We start from the raw sequence: 25,683 nt of genomic DNA, 5'->3' as shown, positions 1-25,683 counted from the left end.
GGGCAAGTAACTTCCATTCTATAATGGAGTCTACGCCATTCTATCAAAATGGTATACTTTGCATGATTGATTGAAAGGGGGGTACGGATAATGCCCTTCTATACATGAAGAGATACCAAACATTTGTAATGTTTTCTTTTGATCTGGGTGGGAAATTGCTCCAGACATCTGTCTTCCCTTTTGGCTTATTCTCCTGCTTCCTGCCATCCATCAGTAAAGTTCTTCAAGATGCCTTGCATGGGATGTTGCAGACTTGCTTTTTTTTTTTTTAAGTGTAGTGAGGAGGGGCCTCTCATTTATTTAACATATCTTTTTCATGTGAGCCTACATTTGCCAAATGCTATCATGACTGGGAACTCTTCCACTCCTTCCTGGTTCCCATTTGAAAAGGGTGACCTAGAGGCATTTCATGAAACAGAATAGATCCCACTTCACTAGGACAGCCATAGAATGTGATGAAAACAGATCCCCTTTCTCTTTGCTTTGGTGGGTGGCTTACATTTCCTTTCCTCTGCATAGTGAAACCTAAAGAAGAAGCATCTATGGACCTAAAGACTCTAGTATGAGGAATTGTCATCTCTGGGAGCCTTGAGCCCTAGGATGTATTCAGGGATTTTTACAAGTCTCTATCATTTCTTGATTGTTGGGCTTTCCCTGTTACCACCATTAGTTACTTGGATTTATTGTTTCTGTCTGTGCACCCAGGGGAGTCCTCTTCAGATGAGAGCTACAGTTATAAAGAAGCGTTGAAGTGAGACTTTTAATCAGGGAGCTGTGCAGCTGAGCTCAGTGGGAGGGAGCAGATCCTAAGGGAAAATTCATTTCTAGGCAAGCATTCTTTGGGCATTGCTAGCCTGTGTTGAACCCTTGGAATCAGACAGACCTGCCAAAGAGTGGCTCTGCTACCTGTTGATTGGAATATTAAAGAAGGCACTTTCTGGAATTGCAAGGTAGAGAGGCTGTTTTGGAAATATAGGGCATTTGGCAACCCTTCGTTTCATTTTATTCTGCAAATTGCAGGATAAGGACTGTGACTGGTATATGCTCTGCTGCTTGCTTGTTTAAATTATCATTGCCAGCTTAAAAATCAATGCACTAAAACCATTCTTCTTTGCCTGTGTAGCTAACAACATTTCAATTATTAAAGATACAGTACTGATAATCAAATCCATTACTGTCAGCCCCTTACCTTGCACTGCCAACGAAGTCCATTGAGCTAAAAGGGACAGGAAGATCAGATTAAGTTTTCTCCCTGACACAGTATTTTGTTCAGCTTGAAAGGAAGAACAAACAATAGTTAGTTGTCATTTTTCTGTGACACTTCAATAGGTCACAGGGCAGAAAGAGTTTTTGTAAAGGGTAAATAAAGAGAAAGAAAGGGGCTTGATCTGAGTTGTAGGTTGAGTCTTATAGCTCAGCCCTGTGTATGTTTACTCAGGAGTAAGTCCTGATGGGTTTAGTAGGGTTCCCTCCCAAATAAGTATGCATAGGACCTACCTCATTCTTTTTAAAATATTGCATCTATGCAGACAGAACATGTTGTGAGATGGTCTGTGCATGTAACACTCTCCCAAAAACCTTTTTCTGATGAAAAGCAACCATGAGATACTACCATCAGAAGTGATGGGAGGGTGAGGAATGGTGCTGCTTAACTCTTTTATGGCTGGTGGGGGAAAAACAATCAGCTGTGGAAGGGTCAAACCTATCCCTTCTCCCTCACCCCTTGACTCCCAATTGCAGCACCCTGGGGCTGCTTTTCTTTTTAAAAAGAATAACCAGAAGTAAATTGCATGTATGTGTAATATATGAGCCTTAAGCCCTGAGTCTTTAGGTGACAAGGGGTGGAAGGGACCCAGTCACTGCTACATTGTATTTATCTACATTGAGTTTACTAGTAAGTGGCGCAGTGGGGAAATGCTCGACTAACAAGCAGAAGTTTGCCGGTTCAAATCCCCGCTGGCACTATATCAGGCAGCAGCAATATAGTAAGATGTGGAAAGGCATCATCTCATACTGTGTGGGAAGAGGCAATGGCAAACCTCTCCTGTATTCTACCAAAGAAAACCACAGGGCTCTGTAGGCTCCAGGAGTCGAAATCGACTTGACAGCACACTTACCTTTAAAGCATTGTGAGTGAGACTTCACTTATTTTCTGGCTTGACTGTCTATTCTTTTGCAGGTTCAAATCATAGCTTTGTGGTCTTCCATAGTGCACCTTTTGGTTACAAATCCTAAACTTACAGAGAAACATGATTTGTATGGGTGGGGGTAAGAATTTGGAATTGTTGAATTTTATTTACAAAACTTGATATATATTTGAAGGCAGGTTGACAAGATGTCCAAAGTATAACAAGATTTTAATACTACTGATGTACTTGGGACTTAAGCTGTGGTCTTGTGCACACTTTATTTATTAGATTTGTATATGGCCTTGTCCAGATGGCTCTAGGTGGTTCACAAATATAACAAAAGATAAAAACAACTCATTAAAACAAAATTAAAACCAATTTAAAAACATTCCAATAATCGAAAAGATACGTTTTTAGGGCTCTTTTAAAGGCTACTAAAACTCTGAAGCCTCAAATATCCATAGGGAACACTCTTACTTGGATTAAGCCAAACTGACTTCAGTGGGATTCATTTCTGAGTAAACATGCACAGATTTGGCTTCACAAATCAGAATTTAAAACCAGTAAACAAACTGATAACTGATTTTGCTGAAACTGACTTTGGTTATCTAAGAAGAGAGGTAAAAATCAAACAGCAGGAAGTAACAGGGAGCTATTTTTGAGCCTGCACATGCTTTTGCACTCTCCTTTCATTTTGTATATTTGAGGAAGTTCCACTTAGAAGGAGAGCATCATGTGGGTGAATCTAAGAACATGGCTAAATACACATAGGACTTCTAAGACACCAGGCTTGGGCTAGCACTACTTGTATTAGAACCAATGTGTGCATATAGTGGTGTAATCTGGATTTATTTAACAGGCATAAGCAACTGTATTGGTTAGTCCTAAAACTCCACAAGAGTGTTTACAAAATTCGCTTCAAACCTTTTCTGTAGATTCAGGACCAAATTGAGAATAACTGATATAGGTTCCTTTTGAGCCTTGCCTGCCTATTTATTTGTTTGGTTAAGAGTATGGGATTAACTGCTGGGATTTCAATGTAAACCTTAAATGTGAGAAATGTGGACCAATGGAGTTCAAGAGTCCCATGCCGGGCTGAACTGTCCCATTGATTGTTCAGCAGATTGAACTGTAGGGAGAAATCTGGATTCCTATCCTAACATTCAGCTATTCTAGAATGTGTGCATCATAGTGTTCCAAGTGCTTCACATATATTATCTAAGTGGCCAACATTTTACACAGTGGAACAATATAAGCAATGTGAAAGGCAGCCTTGGTGGTGCTGCAGAGGTGGGAAGTTGCACAGTGACCCAAAACTGTATGAGGGCACTTGCATGGTGCTATTGCCATTTTCTCCGATGGAAGGAGCACTGCAGAATTGCCACATGCGGCTTTGGGGTATTGTGCATTTTCTTGACTCTGCCCAAGGCAGCTTTCACATTGCACAGCAGTCTTGGTGGGTCCCTAATGCCAGCATGCCACCCAGAAGTACTATACTAACAACCATCTTGTAAAGTTGGCTGATGCTATTTTTTTGCATTGCAGATGGGAAGCCAAAATACTAATTTTCCTTAGGCTATCTTGCAAGTTTATAGTAGAGGGAAGGTTTGAACTGATCAGTTTCACACTTCTAACCACTACACCAGGCCTGCTCAATTTGGGGCCCCCAGCTGGTTTTGGACTACAACTCCCATAATACCTAGCCACAATGGCCAATAGCCAGGGATTATGGGAGTTGTTGGCCAACATTTGCACGAGGGCCGAAGTTGAACAGTCCTGTACTACACTATACTAGCTTTCAAATACACAGTGCATTGTGAATTTGTAAGCTCTGCTTGTGGAGGGGGTCATGCCAGTCTTCTGTGTAGTGTTTTAGTATATGTTCTTCTGAAGCAAGATGAATCTATGGATAGCAATTTATTTGTGCTTGGTGGGGGTTCTCTGTAGTGCATCTTCATTAAGAAATCCTTCATTTATTTGGTAGAAGAAACTGATGTGATCCTTGTGAAGATAAATCCAGGTGAGAGTACTACAATCCATACAAGAATCCCCCAATGCACATCTCTGGAAGCGCATGTTCATTCTCCAAAGAACAGCAATCTGAGCAGGCAAGAAATCAGGAAAAGTATTTGCACAGCTTGACAAATGATGTACCAAAGTGCAGAGAGTTTGTAAGGGTGATTTTTGCAGGATTTGAGCCTGGTATCTCCTGGTTCATTTACAATAGCAGTTATCTCAGCTGCCTGAGACAGGTTGGGTGTTCACTCTGCTGTACACACATGCTCACAGTCATTCTCCTTCAGAATGGATTTGATCAGCTTCACTTTCCTAGAGACTGTGGCATAAACTGGAAGGGCTTGTATCTGGACACTAGATACTTCTTCTAGTTTGAAAATTCCTGATTAATTTAATTTAATTTAATTTAATTTAATTTTTACATTTTATATCCCGCTCTTCCTCCAAGGAGCCCAGAGCAGTGTATTACATACTTGAGTTTCTCCTCACAACAACCCTGTGAAGTAGGTTAGGCTGAGAGAAGTGACTGGCCCAGAGTCACTTTTCATTATGAAAAGTACTGTTTGTAGGCTGGTGCAACTATTGCATTGTGATTTCAGAGCAGGGAAAGCACTATAAGTGAGCATAGAAACTTTCCTTCTAAAAACTGTAGAAGGCTGCAAACTGCAATATAGATGCCCCTAGAGCTTGTGTCCATTTCTCCATGGGTGGTTCAGGTGAGTTGCCTATGAACCCTTTTTGTTTAATCTGCTGCATCAATATGAATACAATGAATATTTATATACTGCTTTTCAACAGAAGTTTCCAAAGCAGTGTACAGAGATATAAATACATAAAATGGCTCCCTGTCCCCAAAGGGCTCACAATCTAAAAAAGAAACATCAGATCACCACCAGCAACAGCTGCTGGAGGGATGCTGTGCCTGGGGATGGGTAGGGCTAGTTGTTCTCCCCCTGCTAAATAAAGATAATCGCCACTTTAAAAAGGTACTCTTTTGCTCAGTTAGCAGAGGTAACGGCTAACTGAGTAGTTAGTTAGCTGACTGCTAAATTTTCACTGCCATCACCACCTCCACCTCCACCACCACATGAAGGAAGCCAGCTGCACCTGCCGAGCCCACCTAGCCTCTTCTTCTGCAGTCAAACTGTATTGATGGTGTTGATTTTCTTGTATTCCTACCCTAGTGGGTGGAAATTGGATTTATTAGGTATAGCCCATCCAGCAGGTGTATGTTGCTATATAATATTAAAGCACATTCTTAAATTTCATTTTCTGATAGGACAAGGGATGCAAATAGGGCAATAGCATGCAAAAAGAGAGTTTGAGGAGCATATAGATGGAAGTGTCAAGGGGAATAACAAAAACCTCTTTAAATATATCAGAAGCAGAAAACCTGCCAGGGAGGAAATTGGACCCTTAGAGGATGAGGGTGTGAAATGGATTATTAAAGAGGATAAGGAGATTGCAGAGAAGCTGAATGAGTTCCTTGCATCTGTCTTCATGGCACAGATGATCAGGGAGATCCTGACCATATACCTGCTCCAGAACTGAGTTTCTCAGGCTTGGAGGCTGAAGAACTGGGCCAATTTGAGGAGATGAGAAAGGATGTTCTAAACTGTCTTGAAAAACTAAAAATTAACAGATCACCAGGGCCAGATGGTGTGCACCCAAGAGTTCTGAAGGAACTCAAATGTGAAAATGCTGATCTCCTAGAAAAAATATAAAGTAACTTGTCCCTTTAATCTGGCTCTGTTCCAGAGGACTGAAAAATAGCTAATGTAACTCTGGTTTTCAGAAAGGGATCTGGGAAACCATAAGCTGGTTAACTTAACTTCTATGCCAGGTAAATTGATGGAAAGCATACTTAAGGACAAAATGGTTGCCCATATAGAAAAACAGGTCTTGCTGTAGGAGAACCAGTATAGCTTCTGCAAGGGCAAGTCTTGCCTCACCAACCTTTTGGAGTTCTTTGAGAGTCGTGGTGGACAGCTTGTTGAAAGTCTCGACTCAGTGCGTGGCAGCTGTGAAAAAGACAAATTTGATGCTAGGGATCATTAGGAAGGGGATTGAAAATAGAAATGCTAATATAACACCCTTATTCAAATCTATGGTGCGGCCACATTTGGAGTACTGCATACAGTTCTGGTTACCATATCTTAAGAAAGACGTTGTAGAACTGAAAAGGGGGCAGAAGAGGGCAACCAAGATGATCAGGGGCCTGGAGCACCTTCATTATGAGGCAAGGCTACATAAAGTACCTTCTCTGGTGCAGCTGTTGGACAGCCAGGAGGATGTACAGTTAGCTTTGGAGAGAGCGAGCACAGTTGCATGTACTTTTCAAGGTTATGTTTTGCTACTGGAGTAGCTAATTAAGTGATACAACTAGAATGCAGTTTCCTTGTTGCGAGTATATGATTTTAACACACTACTTCCCAGGGAGCAATCTCTCCTGTGGTGTTTTATGTATTGTTCACCATGTGCATTAAATGTGAAATTGTGTTTGGCCTGGCTTATAGGAGCCAAACCTCCTCTTGATTTGGAGGGAAGCTTAAATTACTGCTTTCCTTCCTTTGCTGGTTGTGCAGTCAGAAGTAGTGGCTGCAAGGTGCTTATTAGTGTCACTGTTGCATAGTGACTGCTGCCATGAGGCTGATTTCTGTCTGGAGCGCTCATTGTGGGAGGCTAAGCAGAGCTAGTATGTAATTGCTGGCTTGAATGGAGACGGAATCTATCTTATTAATTCACTTGGGGGGGTGAGTTTTGTATGTGAATAATTCAGACTGAATTAATGGAGAGCATCAAACATTCTTCTCTAGGGCTGCAAGGCTCTCTTTCTTTGCTTTCCCCTAAACTAGGATGAGTCGTGGCTTAGAAAAAATGTCTGAGAGAGCACTTGGAACAGCCCTCCTAAACTTTAGGGCCTAAAGGGAAAAGGGTTGTATGTGAGAGAATGAAAAGAAACCGGAAAGCAGCTTGAAGGGCATTATTCTGATGGTGCCAGCACTGGCAGAAAATGGTGTCCACAGTCCTCCTGCTCTGGTACAGTACAAGCTTCCAGATAGATTTTGTACAAATCATTTCAGTTCTTTCTATGCTATATGGTTAAACAAAATTGACAGTAGTGGTAGTAATACTGCTTTTTAACAGAAAAGTTCTCAAAGCTGTTTACATAGGAAAAAATGGTTCCCTGTCCCTAAAGGGCTCCCAGTTTCAAAAGGAACACAAGGTAGACACCAACAGTAGCCATTGGAGAGATGCTCTGTTGGGGGATGAATAGTGACAGTTGTTATCAGCTTGCTAAATATAAGATAGCTACCACTTTTAAAAATGCCTCTATGCCCAATTAGTAGGGGGTTACTGTAGTTCGTCTCCCAAAAACCTTTTGGAATTGTAGCTTTCTGAAGGTGCCAGGAGTTGTTTGTTGAAAGGAAAAGGTAAAGTGTGCCATAAAGTCGATTTCGACTCCTGTTGCCCACAGAGCCCTGTGGTTTTCTTTGGTACAAGGTAGCCCCTACATTTTCAGGGCCCCGTGGGTGGAAGCTGTTACTATTAAATTTGGCTTGAAATTTGTTTATATGTATAAACAATACATAGATATGTCTTGTATTTCTCTGGGTCTCAGTTCTGTATCTGTGCAGTTAGCACATTAGATCTGCTTCTCTTATTGACTGTTATGTGATGAGGAGGCTCACTAGCCTGGTGATTCAATTGAGTTTTTCCGTATTTTTCTGAAAACAGCTTTAACCATTTTGGCTTTTGATGCATTTTGTTTATATATGGTTACTGTTAGAGAACGAGGCATCGAAAGGCCTGGGGATATTTTAGTAAATGGGTGTCTCCCATGGGGCTTAGCCCTTTTATTTTATTCATTCATTCATTCAATTTTTATACCACTTTTCATAAAGCATCCTAAGGCAATTTACAAAAGTTAAAATACAATAAAATTCCATAAAAATCATTTAAAACCTTAACATTAGTTAAACAGTAAAAACCATAACACCAAAAAAACCCCACCACCATAAAAAAGACAACAGAAGCAGAATTGCTGAGAGGCCTTTCCTTTAGTCCGATTTGTAACTACTTAGTAACAGGGGTGACTTCTTTTATATTCCGAGAAATATGTGTGCGCTATACAGCCAGCTCTGTTATCCTAATGGTTGAGACTGGCTGGTGACAAACTGAATTAACAGTAACCCTGGATCAGATCTATCTGAAGAGGTAAAACCAAGTCTTCAAACCCCTTGCATGTCTGAACTTTAATACTACATGGTGGTTGTGCAGCACCACAGAGGCGGATTTAGCCATGAACCTTGGAGGTTAGGTCCATGGTCTCATTGTCTTCAAATGTTCAGGGGTGGGGTCACCAGAGCCCCACCATGCCACTTAAATCTTTAAAAAAAAAACAACTTTTAACCATCTGCCGCTGTGCAGTGGGGACAGCCACACGAGGGGAGACCAAGGTGGAGGCGGTGACAAGAGCTTCCTCCCTGAGCCTGCCTGCCTCCCAAATGACAGATCAGGCCATTTTCGGCCTAGAGGCCCCAGATGGGCCAAAAATGGCCTGATCTGTCATTTGGGAGGCAGGCGGGCTCAGGGAGGAAGCTCTTGCTGCCGCCACTGCCTTGGTCTCCCCTCGTGTGGCCATCCCCACTGCAGCGGCGGATGGTGCACCCCTGAGCACAGTGTTCTTCTCTTCCCAGTAACTCGAGCCCACACTAGATCTGACATAGTCACATATATCGCGTGTATGTGTTTTTTTAACCAAAAGCAGTCTTGGAAAGCTACAAGTCTGGATGAATGCTGGAGGAAGAGGCTGCTTAGCCCTTTCACTCCAGCTGGTTTTCCACTCAGAATCCCCAACTGCTTTTTTCTCAGTGGGGTAAAATATAAAGAACTTGGATCTCTCTCCCCCCCCCACCCCGCCCACTGTTCTTCTTCTGCTGCTTTTGGTTTTATAAAAACTGGGGAGAAGTGCAAGTGGCTTCATTTCACATAAATCTTGGACCTTGGTGATACAGCTTCTCTTGATCTTTGCTGCTAGGCAACAGTGTTCCCTCTAACAGAAAATCCCAGATGTTGTTGACTACAACTGCCAGTATCCTCAGCCAAAGCCCACTGCAGCTAGGGATTCTGGGAGCTGTAGTCAACAACATCTGGGATTTCCTCTTACAGGGAACACTGCTAGGCAAGCTACTCAAGAACAAAAGAGTTCTTCCGAGGTTGATTGGAAAGTATGTAAATACAGAATTTCTGGCACTGGTCCTCGGAAGAATACAATGCATGGGAAAGTAGGCAGAGAGAATGTCATACTTCATATACATCTCAGAGTCAGAGCTGGGTGCAGTTCTGGTAAGCACCACTTGAGTGAAGTTGCAAGGCTGTGAATCCCAGCAGTTCTAACTGGCTACTTGCTGCATAGTACTTTCTCAAAGTTCCACATACAGATGTTCTTAGGCCTGTCATGGAGATGATTCTTGCTTTGAGATCTGCTCAGTCATCCTTAGGTCTTATTAAAACCAGCATTGCTTGCCTATCCCTTTGCAGACATCTTCAAGGACATGGTTTGGAATGTGGAACAGATAAATGTGTTCCTTTTCTGGAATGAAGCCTGCACCAAGGCTTGCATTATTCCACTAGTGCCCAGCTTCCTATTTTACTGAAGGTTGAACTGAAGGTTTACACAGGTACTAACCTGTGATTCTTCATGATATTTTCTCAGTGGGGTGAATAACTTCAGCAGTGGAGGGGGAGAGTTTCAGTTGGGAAAGCAGCAGGGGGAAGATAGTTTTTAAGGTCTCTGGACCTGATTTGATCCAGCCCCCTCTCCATACTTAACTTTTAAAAAGGGGAGATTCTGATTGCAAATTTCCTGTATCTTTTCTAATTATGCCCTTCGTTACTGAACTAATAGAGCTTGCAGCATTTGACTCCTACACTGATGAGTACCCACCCAAACCCAGCTAAAATGTGCGAGCCCAAAGATGTTAGGACTGACCTAAAAGCTGAATGGTGAGGTGGATGTTCTTGGTTTTTTCTAATAGTGAGGGTAATGCATCAAGCAGGGTGGCCATTTTGGGCTTCTGTGCAAGATTGTATTTCTGTACCAGATCCTAGAGACCTGTGTGCTGATTAATGAAAAATTTCCTTTAGAAAAAGTGTCAAATTACACAGCTGCTTGTTAATGTCAAGTGGACCTGGCTTCTTGAAGTTCCTACAGACAGAAAAGCCTGAATAATGAGGCCCGATAAAGCAGACTTTACAAGCATTTAGTCTTGCTCTTTGGATTGTGAGCAATATAGTAAACAATGAGGCTGTTCACATGCGCAGGGCAGCCCAGTCTGGTCTAGGCTGCATGTGTGAAGTGTTGGGATCGAGCCTGATGCTGGCACTGCCCCCACGCCAAGCCTCAGTTTTTAAGCTGTCATTTAGTGAACCTGTGGTTTGCTTAACCTTTGCCAGTGATTGTCTGGGTGATCCCCGCCGGGTTAAATGGCTTCCCCCTGGCCCACTGCCATTTCCAGCTGCAAGCTGGGGGGCGGGGAGGGAGCAGCTGTGCTGAGCACAGCAGCTGCTCTAACTAGAGCAGCCACGGTGCTCCTGCTCCAGGGCATCCTAGGATGTGGGAGGAGGGATGTCCTCCTGCTCCCAACTCCTGCAGTAGCCATGCTGCCGCTCATGTGGGCACGTGGCACGTCAGAGGGAAGCGTAGCTGCTGTTCATTTGCCAGAGAAGGCAGGCAAGTTCCTGCCTCCCCCACAGAGGGCTCAGCAGTGGCCGTGAGGCCATGTGAAATACTTCAGTATATAGTTTATAAGGGTTGTGGCCATAGTTCAGTAGCAAAACATCTACTTTGCATGCAGAAGGCCTCAGGTTCAATCCCTGACATCACCAAGTAGAGGAAAACCCATGCCTGGAACCTTGGTAAGCCGCTGCCAGTCAATGTAGACTAGGGGAGGCAACCTGGACTCTCCAGCTATTGTTGAACTACAACTTCCATCATCCCCAGCACACTTGGCTGGGAATTATGGTAGTTGTAGCTCAAGAACAGCTGGAGAGTCCAGGTTGACTATCCCTAGTGTAGACAGTAGTGTGCTAGATAGACCAGAGGTCTGACTTGGTATGAGGCAGCTTCCTGTGTTCTTATGACCTTCCCCAAAAGTACATAAGTTTGTTTATGTATTACTGATATTGTCACTTTTCCTAAAAGAAGTAAGCTTTAACTACACAGATAATTTGGTATGTAGTATCTGCATAACTTAAAATACATAAACATTGCCCGGTACCTACCAGTGTCTTGTTTTCTTGACAACCAGGCTAGATGACATTTCTTATGCAGCTCAAATAGGTCAAGAAGCAACCATATTAGTCACCTTCCCTGTTGAACAGTAGACCCTGCTTTCCATAAAGCGTGTTTCACTTCTTAAAGAACTTAGTTTTGGTTCTTGTTTAGTTATTTTTAGACTTTATCTTATGGAACTATATCTTTGTTACTCTTAACCATACTGGGAAATTAACATGACCTGAATTTCAGGTTCTCTACTAGTGGTATGCACGGAACCATGGAGGAGCGGTTCGGCACTGAGGGGGGTCGAACTTTAAGGGCGGGGGGGTAGTACTTACCCCTCCCGCCTCTCTTCCCCCTCCGGCGCTGTATTTAGAAGTGAAGTTTTGGGGGCGGCAGCGTTCCTCCCTGCCGCCCCTGTCCCCATCGTTGCCAGGAAGTAGTGTAAATAGCAGCATGCATGCATCCATCGCGGCGCGCATCCGTCGCATACGTCACATGTGAGAGTTGGCAGTCAGAGTTGGCAAGAATTGAGTTTGGAAGCTCTGAGACAAAGAGCCGGGTCTCACGATCAGTGAGACCCAGTTTTTGCAGGTGAGTGGGGAGAGTGGGTTAAACCATGGAGGGAGCCCTGAGTGGCCCAGATCGGCTGCCCACACGATTGCCAGCTCTGTGACGGAGCGAGCAGGAGCAGGGGCCGATCAGCCCCCTGAAGATCCAGCATGCCCTGCGCGAGCACACAGGGCATGCTGGCAAGACCCCCAGACCTGGGAGGCGGCTTTTTGCCTCCTCTCCAGGGGTATCCTCGTGAGTAGACGCGGCATGGAGTCACGCCGCAGCTACTGACGATCTTCAAAACCAGGTTTGCTGAGCGCTCGCTCCACAAACTTGGTTTTAGGGCAGGGGTATTTAGGCGGGTTACCCACCTAGTAACCACCGGGCTCGCAGCCAAGACCGGTGGTTCACACGATGGGGTGAAATCGGGCTAGCCTCCACTAACCCGATTTCGCCCCATCGTGTGAATAGCCTCAGAGAATCCAGGAGAAAGTCAGAAGAGTTGGAGTTGAAGAAGAGAGTCCAAAAGTTAGTTGAAGCTGCAGTCCAAGCTGAAAAAGTTGAGTTGGAGTCTGGTGAGAGAATACAAACTGAAGAATTGCTGGCACAGAGCTGTTAAGATCATTGGCAGAGAGGTGAAATCACTAAGGACTGGAAAGAACATGACCTGAGGCTGAACTATGAGTTGCTAAAAGTGATCTTCAAGTTAGGGCTCAGTGAGAGTCAGGTTAGTGGATGTGTTTTTGACCACATTTTGTTTGTTCTTTATGCTCTTTTGGTTGATGGGTGGGGTTTTTTTGTACTGAACTTGTAAAACAACTTTTAATTGAACTAATTACAAAGTAAAATTTCTTGTTTATATCTGAAGGAAAATTGTAGCTTCTGTTTACTCCACCTCATGCCTATAGGCCTTACCAAAGTTTGTTTTTGCAAAAGAAGATTGAAGGGCTTTTGTGGTAGACTCAGCCTAGAGCACAAAACCTAGGGCAGCAGTTAAACGGGTAATTGTCAGGGAGATCCATGTCTCGTGTTGGCAGCAGAGCAGATCCTCCACACATGTAAAAGTAAATGAATCTATATAACTCACAGGTAAAGCAGGGACCAGCTATAAAAGTGGAGAACAAATGAATTCTGAAGTTACAAGGACAGTTCTGCCTGCATATTTTCAAAAATTCGTACATACATAATAGAAAAATCACAGGTTTTTCAATTATGCTCACTGCAGCTATGAACCATCTCCTGCAACTTAAGAAGACACCATGTGAAGCAAAGGTCCATGGGGACACTCTCTCCCTACTCCATGCCTGCTGAACAGCTGAGTGCCATTCTCTGCCCACCTTGGGTGCCTATCACTTTGCCTGAGTGTCCATCATAGCAAACAATAAGTGTGTGTGTGTTTAAATGGAGATCACTTCCTTGATCCTTGCCCAATTAACCTTAATCCCCAGTGGACATATTAATGTTACAAAATTTGGCCAGAATCTAGAGAAAACCCTGGTTAGCTCTCTGCATAGCAAATTATTTCCCTTCCAACAGAATCCATTCCTTCTCTATACCACATCCACATGGAAACAAAAATCAAAGGAAAATGGAAAGCCACTTCTGCAATTATTTGAAAAGGAGTTTGGATCCATAAATCTGTACATATGCCCTAAAAGAACTTTCTGGCTGATTATGCCAGTTTCTAATCTAATTAGTCCAGACTTATAGTTTGCTGTTCCTTCCAGTGTTTTGTGATATGTCATTCTGGGAATGGTCCATAATGCTTTGCATGCAAATCAGATCAGAAAGCAAGGGAGAGAAAACAGAGGTTGCATTCCTCCTCTCCAAACAAACACAAAGAAGCCAGCAACAGATCAGATTTACCAACAGCCAGCCAGTTTACCTGCTATCTAAGCAAAATGGTGATTGGATTCTTCTCAGTAGCTAAAAGAAAGACTTTTTCACCCTCTGGGCACTCTGATGAGTCAATCAGTGTAGTCCCTCTCTGATTGGTTTATAGGGCAGTCCTAGGACTACCCACTTTGCAAAACAAAAGTGAGCATTCTTATTGGCTCCTGCCTTATTAATTTTCATTTGTTCTTTGCTACCCACCTCACAACTCTTAAAGCAGCTGCAGACAAGAGCAGCAGGGAACAACAGAGGGAGGAAGTAGGCACACAAAATGGAGACAGAGACAGCATGGCTGACTGAGAAATTTAAGGTGAGCCCTGCCCACTTTGCCCATAGATCTATGGGCCCCCTGAGAACAGATGAGGTGCCACAAGACTAGGGATAGGCTGATGTTGTCCCCATCTTCAAAGTGGGGCGGGGAGGATGATCCAGAAAATGGCAGACCAGTCGGTCTGAATTTCTTGGAGAAAATACTAGTTCCGATGGTAAAGCAGTCAGTCTATGAGCCGCTCAATAACAATGCAGCAATTGGTAAAAGTCAGCATGAATAATAATTATGATACGTCCTATAATGCAGAATACCAGCATTCATGGAAGTAAATTTGTTAGGCTTCCTGATTGTAAAGGGATATGAAAATATAAGTTGTCTCCTTAAAGGCTTTGAAGACTTCTTTGAGTTTCTAGAGGTTGGAGGAAGGGATTTCACTATCGTTCCCATCTGTTCATCTGTTTGGCACCCTGTTTTTCTTCCCTTTTATATATTTGTTATCTCTCAGGTCCCAGGAGCCCCAAACTACTTCCTCAGTAATTGACTCAAACCCTTCTCCTTAAAACATCTGATCAGCAGCAAATGCAAAATTTGAGAGAGAGAAAGAAAAGAAACCTATTTCAATCAAGGTAGACAAATTTATTTGATGTGAGTAACTTATTCGAATTCTTGGGAACCAATTTACGTCTTACATCTGTGTATGCATGTGTTGGTACTAATGCACAGGGTTTTTGTTAAATAAAACTGGTCTGTCCAGTGCAGCTGACTCTGCATTCTGATTTGCCTGTCATGTTCCCTGAACCTTTCTCTTAACAAAAATATACTAGTGAAACTGTTTCCATGCTAGAAAACACGTGAGGATCTATAAATTAAATATGGGCTTCTGTGTAGGGTTGGAGCTTTCTGCTCACAGTGAGTACTATCCAGATGGGGGTATCCATGATTTCTTCAACGTGGTCTCTGCGTTCAACATGATTGAGGTTTTACACCTGTGCAGGGACCTCGTTGGAATCCTTCCAAGCTGAAATATTTCTCTCTGAAATGGGTGGTAGCCCCACCCCCTCTGGTGCAATATGCATATGTGCTGGGTGTCTTCCTCAGTCTTTCTTCATCCACTGACAGATCCACACCTCTGTGAGTTGCTCCTCTGAAAACCAAAAACGCACACACAAAAACCCATTTGCCCCTTCATTTGCTCCTTCTTTCTCTCTTTCTATAGTTTAGTTCAGTATTCTCATCCCTCTCCATTTGCGTTTTTATTTTCTCCCCGCACCCCAACCCCATTGCTCCCTGAGGACACAGCATTCAGGCCTTCTTGCCTCTTACGACCAGTAAGATCATGTTTAAATTTTGTGTCCGGTTCAGGGCTAAGCTCCCCTCCACTGACAGACACAGCCGCTGCCTGTTTTGCCTCGGCGAGTCACACATGCTCACATTGCTCCAAATTTACTAAGCAAGTGAGGAAAAACCGGGCCTTCTGCCTTCAGTCTTGGCTTTGGGAACAGGCCTTAAAATCATCACAGGCAACAGAAAACCCCTCCAAGATGCAGGTGGTGGCTAGTACTTCCCCACCCAACTCGTGCTCACAGCCCTCCACATCTACCATTCCCTTGGGCGATGCGGCCGCTTCTGCTCCCTGGTAGTTCTCAGAGCCCACGACTCAAATGGCCACCTCGGGACTGACGGCCTCGGCTACATCTGCTATGGGTTTGGCACCACCCGCTTCTAAGCCCTTGTGCTTGACGGTTTCAACCACCCTCACAAAAAAGAAGAAAAAGAAAAAGATGACCCAACCTCCTAAGCAAAAGCTTCCCACTCAGGAAGTCTCCGCCAAGCCTAAGAAGAAACTCAAAATAGCCACACAGGCTGAAACAGTGTTACAACACCCCAGTTCTGTGATTGATCTCGAGAGCCTGACCCTTAATCTCGATCCCGAGGAGGCTGATGACTGCCTCAGTCCCAAGGAGGACTTCAATCCTGAGGACCCAAATTATGCACACTCTGAAGCAGAAGATATGAACCCGAAGGTACTGCGGACATTGAAGATGGCCAAGATAAGCACCAATACGAACCTGTGCTCAATCTCGAAGAGCAGGACTTTCAATCTGAATTCAAAGCCCTATATCCTGACCTAACCCATAGGGTCTCAAGCTGCGCAGGTCCTTCTGGCTTTCATTCTGCAGGCTGTAGCCAGCCTTCTTATATCGATCAATATTACTCTAATTGAGATAAGAAACTGGCTTACCGCTCTTACCATCTGGCAGAACCTTCTTACCGCCATAGGCAATGGGACCTCTATGATAACTGGCAGCCTCCCCCTAGAAATTATTCCCAATGCCAATCCCAGCTGGGCCAGTGGGATTATAAAGAACTCCCAAGAAACTGTTCCCGCTCCCCGCCATCTGTGGCCTCCAGGCTATCTTGCTGGCCTGCTGGGAACATCCTCTACCTTCCTCTCTATTAGACAACCTGTACACAGACACAAGGCTGAAGTCCAAAAGCCTCCTCTGCCACTACCGATGACAGGTTTCTTTTTACCACATAAGCCATCCAGGGAACTTCCTACACACCAGGAGACAACAGTAGGACAGGCCGTTTTAACTCAGGGACAGGACAAAGCAGCAGCAGAGACTCTAGACCACTCTCAACAGGCTGGAGAAGACTCCTCCAACCTTGAAACAGAATACGAGTCTCCACGATCTGATCGAACATCACTTAGCTCTACTCTATCTGATCTCCTTTCAGATCAAAAACCATGTTCGCCTTTGGAAGACTACAAACAGTAAGTGGATTACATCTCCTGCATGGCTACATCACTAGGCGTCCAACTCTCCCAACAAAGCAAAGCAGACCTAACCCTTTATTTATCCTAATTGAAGCGGACACTTGGGCCCCAGTATCACGCCCCTTAAATGCAGCATTACTGGACATTACTAAATCATGTTGGCTAAAGCCATCCTCTCTACCTCAGCCTTGAAAACTTCTATCAAGTCCATACAGCAGAAAAACAAACATGAAAGTTTCTTTTACAGCACTCTACCCCTAATTCAGTGGTAGTTGAATCATCTCTATCCAAGAATAGGTCATGACCAGTCTCCATCCCTTCAGACAAAGAAGGGAGGAAACTTGACACTTTTGACAGACACCTATACTCCATGTCTGCTTTACATCTCTGGATTGCTTAATTACCAAGCCTACAATGCCCAATACAATCATTTCCTTTGGGAACACTTAGCACCCTTTTTAGACAATCTTCCTCCTGATAAGGATCCCGTGAAGCTGTTCCTAAAAGAGGCGACACACTTAGGCAAACAGGAACTACACACTGTCAGACACTCTACTGAATGTGAGTGAACTTGCATTGCCATTTGCAGGCATGCTTGGTTGCGCTCTTCCAGCCTATCATATGACGCTCAGGCTCGCATAGAGGAACTGCCCTTTGAGGGCAGGGCCCTCTTAGGAGAAAAGACAGATGAAACTCTCTAAGGGGTTAAACGTCTCCGTAGCACCGCTCGCTCCATGAGTCATCAGTTTCCCGCCACTAGACCTTACAGGTCCAACAGATGGAACCATTCCACACCACAACGGTTCTCTACTCAGTACCATCAAGGTGATAACTCCTTTCATTCTCCGCACTACCAGCCCTATAGAAGGTGACATTCCTTTACGACACAATGCCAATCTGCTCTAAAATTCAGACCTACTTCAGCCTTCCCAAAGAAACAGTGACTCCTTCTTCCAGCACCGGCTTGGGTGAACACTATATCAGATTCGTAGGTCCTCACAATCATAAGAATTGGATACGGGCTGGAATTTTCTACAATACCCCCATTCAACCTTCCCATCCCTATAACGCCTACCCCAGCTCTGCTATCAGAAGTCACATCTCTACTCAACAAACAGGCAATAGAACGAGTCCTCAACTCAGCCTCTCAAGGCTTCCACCCTACTTAAACCTGACAGAGGACTCCACCCCATCTTGGACTTTCGGGAGCTCAACCGCTGTATCACATACAAACGCTTCTAGATGGTTATCATACCCACCATCCTCGCCCTCCTGCACAAGGGTGCATAGTTTGTCTTGTTGGATCTCAAGGGTGCATATTACCATCTCAACATTGCCGTTACTTTCGCTTTATGGTTCAGGGCAACACTTACCAGTTCAGGGCACTGCCCTTCGGCCTCGCCTCTGTGACATGCGTATTCACAAAATGTATGGGGCCCGTTGTGGCATTGCTACAACAGCAGGGCATACAACTCTTCCCATTCCTAGATGATTGTCTTCTGGTTGCAGATACCCCTTGCTATCTCTGACGAGTACTCTGCTTCACCATCTCTCTTGTAACCAACTTCGGCCTCCAAATCAATTACAAAAAATCCAAGCTTACGCCAACCAGATGCATAAAATTCCTGGGTCTACTTTTCAACTCCATCCACACGAGGCTATACCTGCCAGACTGCAGGATTCAGGTAATCATCTCCTTATCAACAAGAGTGGCTGTTCATTGTTGCCACAGGGCTTGTGTGATCCAGCAGCTCCTAGGCGATATAGTCTCCACCACGCATGTTCTCCCGCAGGTATGTCTCAGATTCTGACTGTGGCAACACTGGTTCCACCACAGTTTCCATCCCCAACTCAACTCTCTGAACTGCTGGCTGTGCATACCACTACACACACACACACACACACGCCACTTCCTCCACTGGTCGCAAAACCCTCACAACCTAAGATTTGGTTCTCGGTTCCATCCCCAGCCCCCTCAATTTGTTCTTACCACAGACGTGTCAGAAACAGGCTGGGGAACACACATGGATGGCCTGTGCCTGCAGGGCCTCTGGACAATGTCAGAGGCCACTCATCATATCAATTTCTTGGAACTCTTGGTGATTTTCAAGGCCCTCAAGGTTTTCTTCCACTCCTGGCTCAGTCTACTGTCATTATTTAGGCAAACAATACTACAACAAGATCCTGTCTCAACAGACAAGGAGGCATGACCTCCATAGCCCTCCTTCATCTGTCCATGGAACTCTGGCTCTGGTACATCCAACACTCGATCACGCCAATTGCAATTCATATTCAAGGCATAGCATATACTCAGGCAGACACCCTCAGCAGAGCGGGTGCCACCTCTCACATATGGCAACTACATCACTGGACTCTCAGGACCCTCTTTTGCTGCTGGTTCCACCCAGAAATATACCTCTTCACATCCGACTAAAATGCCCAATGCCGCCTTTACTGCTCCAGGGTGGGCCTGTGTCGTCATTCTCTAGGTGACGCTTTTGCAATCTCTTGGACAGGACTCTGGGCATACCTCCTCCCCACCCAGTTCAGCTGATCCCCAGGATAGAACTCAATAGAACTCCATTAGGACCAACCAGAATGTATCTTCCTTACTCCATGGTAGCCCAGGAGACTTTGGTTCTCCTCCCTCCTGCACCTTTCAGCTGGCACATACAGCCACCTCCTGCCACTGCCTTACTTTCTATCTCACAGTCCGGTTGGCTACTTCACCCTGACATCCTCCGCCTCCACCTCACTGCATGGTGGATCAGACTGCCTTCCTGCCAGACCTCCAACTTGTCCTTGCCACTTCCCACTTCCCACAAACCTGCAACAATAATTTCTGACTCCTGAGGATGTGGACAAGCTGCTTGGATCAGTGAGGCCTACCACTTGTTCTCTTGACCCTTGTCCAACATGGCTTGTTTGATCTAGCAGGGAGGTTGTTGTAAACAGCCTGGTGGATATCATAAATGCTTCTCTGAGGAAGGGCAGGATGCCTCCTTGTCTTAAGGAGGCAATCATTAGACCTCTTCTAAAGAAGCCTGCATTAGATCCCTCGTAGTTGAGCAGTTATAGGCCTGTTTCCAACCTCCCATGGCTGGGCAGGGTAATTGAGAGGGTGGTGGCATCTCAGCTCCAGGCGGTTTTGGAGGAAACTGATTATCTAGACCCATTTCAAACTGGTTTTTGGGCGGGCTATGGGGTGGAGACTGCCTTGGTCGGATTGATGGATGATCTCCAATTGGCAGTTGACAGAGGAAGTGTGACTGTTGGTCCTTTTGGATCTCTCGATGGCTTTTGATACTATTGACCATAGTATCCTTCTGGAATGTCTGAGGGAGTTGGGGGTGGGAGGCACTGTTTTACAGTGGTTCCGCTCCTACCTCTCGGACAGATTCCAGATGGTGTTGATTGGACACTGTTGCTCTTCAAAATCTGATCTTAAGTATGGTGTCCCTCAAGGCTCCATACTTTCTCCAATGCTTTTTAACATCTACATGAAACCACTGGGAGGGATCATCAGGGGATTTGGAGCTGGGTGTTACTAGTATGCTGATGACACCCAGATCTACTTCTCCATGTCAACTTCTTCAGGAGCTGGCATATCCTCCCTTAATGCCTGTCTGGAAGCAGTAATGGGCTGGATGAGGGAGAATAAACTGAAGCTGAATCCAGATAAGATGGAGGTACTTATTGTGCGGGGTCAGAACTCTAGAGACAATTTTGATCTGCCTGTTCTAGATGGGGTCACACTTCCCCAAAAGGAACAGGTTCACAGTCTGGGGGTACTACTGGATTCACACCTCTCCTTGGTTTCTCAGGTTGAGGCAGTGGCCAGGGGTGTTTTCTATCAGCTCTGGCTGATATGCCAGCTGCGCCCGTTTCTCGAGATCAGTGACCTCAAAACTGTGGTACATCTGCTGGTAACCTCCAGACTGGACTTTTGTAATGCGCTCTACGTGGAGCTGCCTTTGTACGGAGTCCAGAAACTTCAGTTGGTTCAGAATGCGGCAGCCAGGTTGGTCTCTGGGTCATCTCGGAGAGACCATGTTACTCCTTTACTGATGGAGTTACACTGGCTGCCAATAGGTTTCCGGACAAAATTTAAATTGCTAGTTATAACTCACAAAGCCCTAAACGGCTTAGGCCCTGGATACCTAAGAGAGCGTCTTCTTCGTTATGAGCCCCACCGCCTATTGAGGTCATCTGAGGAGGTCTGTCTCCAGTTACCGCCAACTCGTTTGGTGGCGACACAGAGACGGGCCTTCTCGGTCGCTACCCCGAGATTGTGGAATGCGTTCCCTGCTGGGATGCGATCCTCCCCATCTCTGGCAATTTTCAAAAAACACCTGAAAACCCTTCTTTTCACCCAAGCTTTCTCAGCTTCATAAATTGTGGGGTTTTTAATTTCTGGCTTATTTTAAAATTCAAAACCCGATTTTGGGTTTTTTTAATCACTGTAATTGTTTAATTATTGTTTTAAAATGTTTTAAAATTGTTAATTGTTATATTGTTTTTTAATTGTTTTAGCTCTTTACTGTTTTAGCCATGTGTTTTAATTGTAAACCGCCCTGAGCCATTTTGGAAGGGTGGTATTCAAATCAAATCAAATAAATAAATAAATAAATAAATAAACAATAACATCTTATCAGCATAAGTGGGCGTGTTTCCTAAAGTTCCTGACTTCCAAGGGCTCCTCACTGGAAGACTATTCGGCTCAACACCTCTGTCCTTATCTCCTCTCCCTGAAGGAGTCTGGCTTAAAGATGTCCTCTCTCAGGGTCCATCTAGCAACCATTATTTCTCACTCTCCACCTAACTCTACATTCTGGTTTTGGGACTCTACCGTTAAATGTTTTTTTTTTTTTAAAGGGCTCTCCCACCTTTACCTGGACACTCCCATCATGGCCTGCACTTGGGACCTCTTCCTCATACTTACCTGCTTGATGGGCTCACCATTCGAGCCCATGGCCTCTTCCTCTGATGACCTCCTCTCCTGCAAGGTGGCCCTTTTGGTGGCCATCACTTCCGCTCGACGGGTCATCAAATTTAAGCCCTCAGAGTAGATTCTTGTTACCTGCTTTTTCCACAAGGATAAGGTGGTCCTCCGTACAGATGTGGTCTTCTTACCCAAGGTTGTTTCCTCTTTTCACCGCTTGCAACCTCTTACCTTATCCGTGCTTTTCCCAAACCCACTGGATGATGCTCAATGCCGTCTGTACATGCTGGATGTCAGGAGAGCACTAGTGTACTACATCCATCGAAAGATAGACTGGTGCTCCTCTCCAGCTCTGTTCCTCACACATTTGGTTCCCAAATGGGGCAGACAGGCCTCCTCTCAGACTATCTCTCACTTGGTGATCCACACCATTACAGTGTGTTACCAGATTGCAAAGAAACAATTACTTTCCTCTATAAAGTCCCATTCCACCAGGGCAGTGGCAGGATCTACACCTTTCAATAGAGCTGTCCCTTTGGGGGCATTACCTCATTCCTTTATGCAGCACTGTGCCTTAGATGTTCGCTCCTGACAGGATGCTGCCTTTGGCACCACAGTTCTGCAATCACTCTTCGCATGACTTACCATCTCCTGGTAAGATTTACAGAGGGTGCAACTTGCTATGCACCCAATCATGTTGAACACAGAGACTACATCAGAGAAAAACAGGTTGCATCGAAGAACAACCACCTGTAACTTTGGTTGTTCTAGTGGTCATCTGTGATCTTACATGCCCACCATCCTCCACTCTTAAGTTCTGAGTCAACAGACTCAGTGACTGAGGAGGACGCCCAGCATACATGCCTATTGCACCAAAGTGGGTGGGGCTACCGCCCATTTCAGAGAGAAATATTTCAGCTTGGAAAGCCTCCGAGGTCTCTGTGCAGGCGCAAAGCCCAATCATGTAAGAGCACAGATGACCACTAGAAGAACCAAAGTTACAGGTAAGCAACCTTTTGTTACTTCCCTCCTCCCGTTAGTCCTTCAGAAGGTGCCCTTTCCCCCTTACTTCCCTCCTCAACTACTTTTCAGGTTCCCTCCTGTTCAAAATGCAGTTAGAGGATTTGGGATGGGAACATTATATGAGGTTCCTCCCCATCTCTGACAATTTTAAAAAAATGCTTAAAAACCCATCTTTTTACTCAGGCTTTTTCAGCTTTTTAATAGGTTTTTAATTCTGTGATTGACTTTTAAATTTAGTTTTTAATTGTTTTTATGTGTGTTTATATGTGTTTTTAACTGTTTTATCATTGTGAACCGCCAGAGACACGAGTTGGGGTGGTATAAAAGTTAAATAAATAAATAAGTAAATAAACCGGAAGGAGTGGAAGATAATGTACATGAACTAGGGTAGGAGTTTCCAACCTGTAGTACTCCGGATGTTGCTGAACTACAGTTCCCCTCATCCCCAGCCACAATTAATTGTAGCTGGGGATTATGTGAATTGTAGTTGAGCAACAGCTGAAGTATCACAGTTTGAGAACCCCTGAACTAGGAGAATCTTTCCCTTTTTTAAAAAAGAAAAATGTTCTTGCACCAGGTCTCCCGGCTGCTTTTTGAACTTGAGGGAATCTGAACAGCATTTGTGGAAAGGTGTGTGTTGTGGGACACTTCCTGTGGGTGGCAGGGGGAGCAGTGAGTTCATGCATGTAGGAACTATCCTGCTGCTGAGGTTTTTTGAGAAATCTATGGATTTGGGGCAGTTTAAATAGCTGTGTGGGCACAGTAACTCAGCCTCTGTGTTGCTTCTATTAATTGAAATTGAAATCAGAAACCTGTGCCCTGTAATGCTAGACAGGTTGTGGGGGAGGGAAAGAAAGGACCTGCTGTTGAGAGCTTAGTGATCTAGCTGTTTGGAAGGGAGAGGAAGAGAGTGTGCATGCATATGCCAAGAGGTTTGACTGTATGTACATGCTTAGTGTATCTGCATATTCATAATAGTGTACAGAACCTTGTTTGTGCAAGCAGGGGTCTCTGTGAGTATGTATATGTGTCGTGCTCAAGGCTTTGTAATGCTTCCTGCATGAGACCTGAGAGAGAGTGAGAAGCAGCTGAGGGCGTGGGAAACGAGAGCCTTCCTTGAATATATCAAGTGCTTCCCATTACTAGGGAGGTCTTTTCCAAGTTCTTGGGAAGCCCTTCTGCTGGCCCCTCAGCTAAACTAGGCTAACACTTTCCAGAGTGGCTGCTGTTTCGCAGGCAGGTGATTCTGTGTGAACGCCTGGCCCGTTTAGTATCTCAGCTCTAGTTTTAACTCTTGTTGGCAATTATTTGCTGCCCTATATTGCTACTTTCTGAGGAACTGCTGACCTGGGACAGAGTAGCGTCTTCATGGTTATCTACTTCTGCACTCTGCACTTTCAGAATGACTGGGGAAATGGTTGTTCCTAGCCTTTCCTCTCAACCATGTCATGGATGGAGTCCTGATCCAAGTAGAATAACTACACTCTTCAAACCTTGCACTTGGATTTGGCTGTCCATCAGATAAAAGCAATAGGAATTGTGAGGTCTCTGTCTCAAGGGCTCTTCAAAGCAGGACTTCACTGTCACCTACCTGTCTACTGATTTTTGTGTTTATGTCCTGCTCTTCCTCCAAGGAGCCCAGGGTGGTATACATTGTTATGTTTATCTCCACTTCAGCCCCATGAGGTAGGTTGCGCTGAGAGATAAGAGACTGTCCTAGAGTAGGAGTGTGTAAACTGGTTTGAGCTCAAACTGGATTCGAGTTGCACTGTCCCAGTTAGACCAGTTCAAGCTTGAACCAGACCAGTGCTTCATAAAGGGGGGCCGGTCCAAGCTCGAGCCAAATGGGGCCCAGTTTGGATTGAACCACTTCTAGTACTTGCAAAGGGGAGTCTGGTAAGGATTCCCCTTTACAAGCACCAGGGGAACCCTTTGGGGTTGAAAGGGTGGGCAGGTGGGAAGTTACCTCATGTGCCACAGTGGTGTGGCTCCTCAGGGCAGGTGGGGACCCAGTTTGGGCCTCTGTGCTTGCACAGAGGCCCGAACCTGGCCCCTGCCAGCTCGAGCTGGCTTGGGGTAGTGCCGGTGAGGCCTAGGGGAACTGCTGCCTGCCCTGAGGAGCCACACCACCACCATGGCATCTGAGGTAACCTCCCACCCACCCCCACACACTTTCAACCCTGCAGGGTTCCCCTGGTGCTTGTAAAGGGGAATCCTTACCAATTTCCCCTTTGGGCCAGTGAGTTTCATGGCTGAACAGGACTTTGAACTCTGGTCTCTCCGATCCTTTCTTGAATGACCAGAGAAATCTTTCCAGGTCAGTGCATAGACAGACATAAAACACAACTTCTGATATACTTCAGATCACCACAGAATGCTATATTGGGGATAAGGCAAAACCTTTGGGCCAGAACCCACAAACTCTGAGGTAAGAACAAAATTAGTTTAACAACAACAATTCACTGATAACAGACACATTCTCAGCAGCAGAGAGAAGGTAAAAATATTCTCAGATTGGAACAGTTTTGAAAGCCAGCTCATCATGCGCACTATCTTCCCCCATCTAATTTTGGAGACTTGGAGCTTCCATATTTTGAAGAAGGATTCACAGATTTGGTATTTGTGTATGCCGGAGAACTTTGGAGAGGAGCAAAGAGGCAGTAGCAGTTTTAATGGCAACCACAAATAATGGCTTGCTACCAAGACCAGCCAGAATTTGTGCGGGCCCTGACTAAAAAATCATTGAGTTTTATGCTGTAAAGCATTAATTGTGTTGAAGGTATTTGAAAT

The 25,683-nt window shown here is 44.8% G+C and overlaps 1 protein-coding gene across 1 annotated transcript in view; it reads left to right on the top strand.

Annotated features, from left to right (window-relative positions):
- Window positions 1-25,683, top strand: part of PKN1 (protein kinase N1) — a 99,554-nt gene that overhangs the window by 1,044 nt on the left and 72,827 nt on the right. The window lies entirely within an intron of this gene.

The sequence above is a fragment of the Hemicordylus capensis genome, chromosome 2, assembly GCF_027244095.1.
Source record: "Hemicordylus capensis ecotype Gifberg chromosome 2, rHemCap1.1.pri, whole genome shotgun sequence".
Lineage (NCBI taxonomy): Eukaryota > Metazoa > Chordata > Lepidosauria > Squamata > Cordylidae > Hemicordylus > Hemicordylus capensis.
Note: the sequence above shows the minus strand (reverse complement) of the source record. Positions and strands in the feature narration are given on the sequence as shown.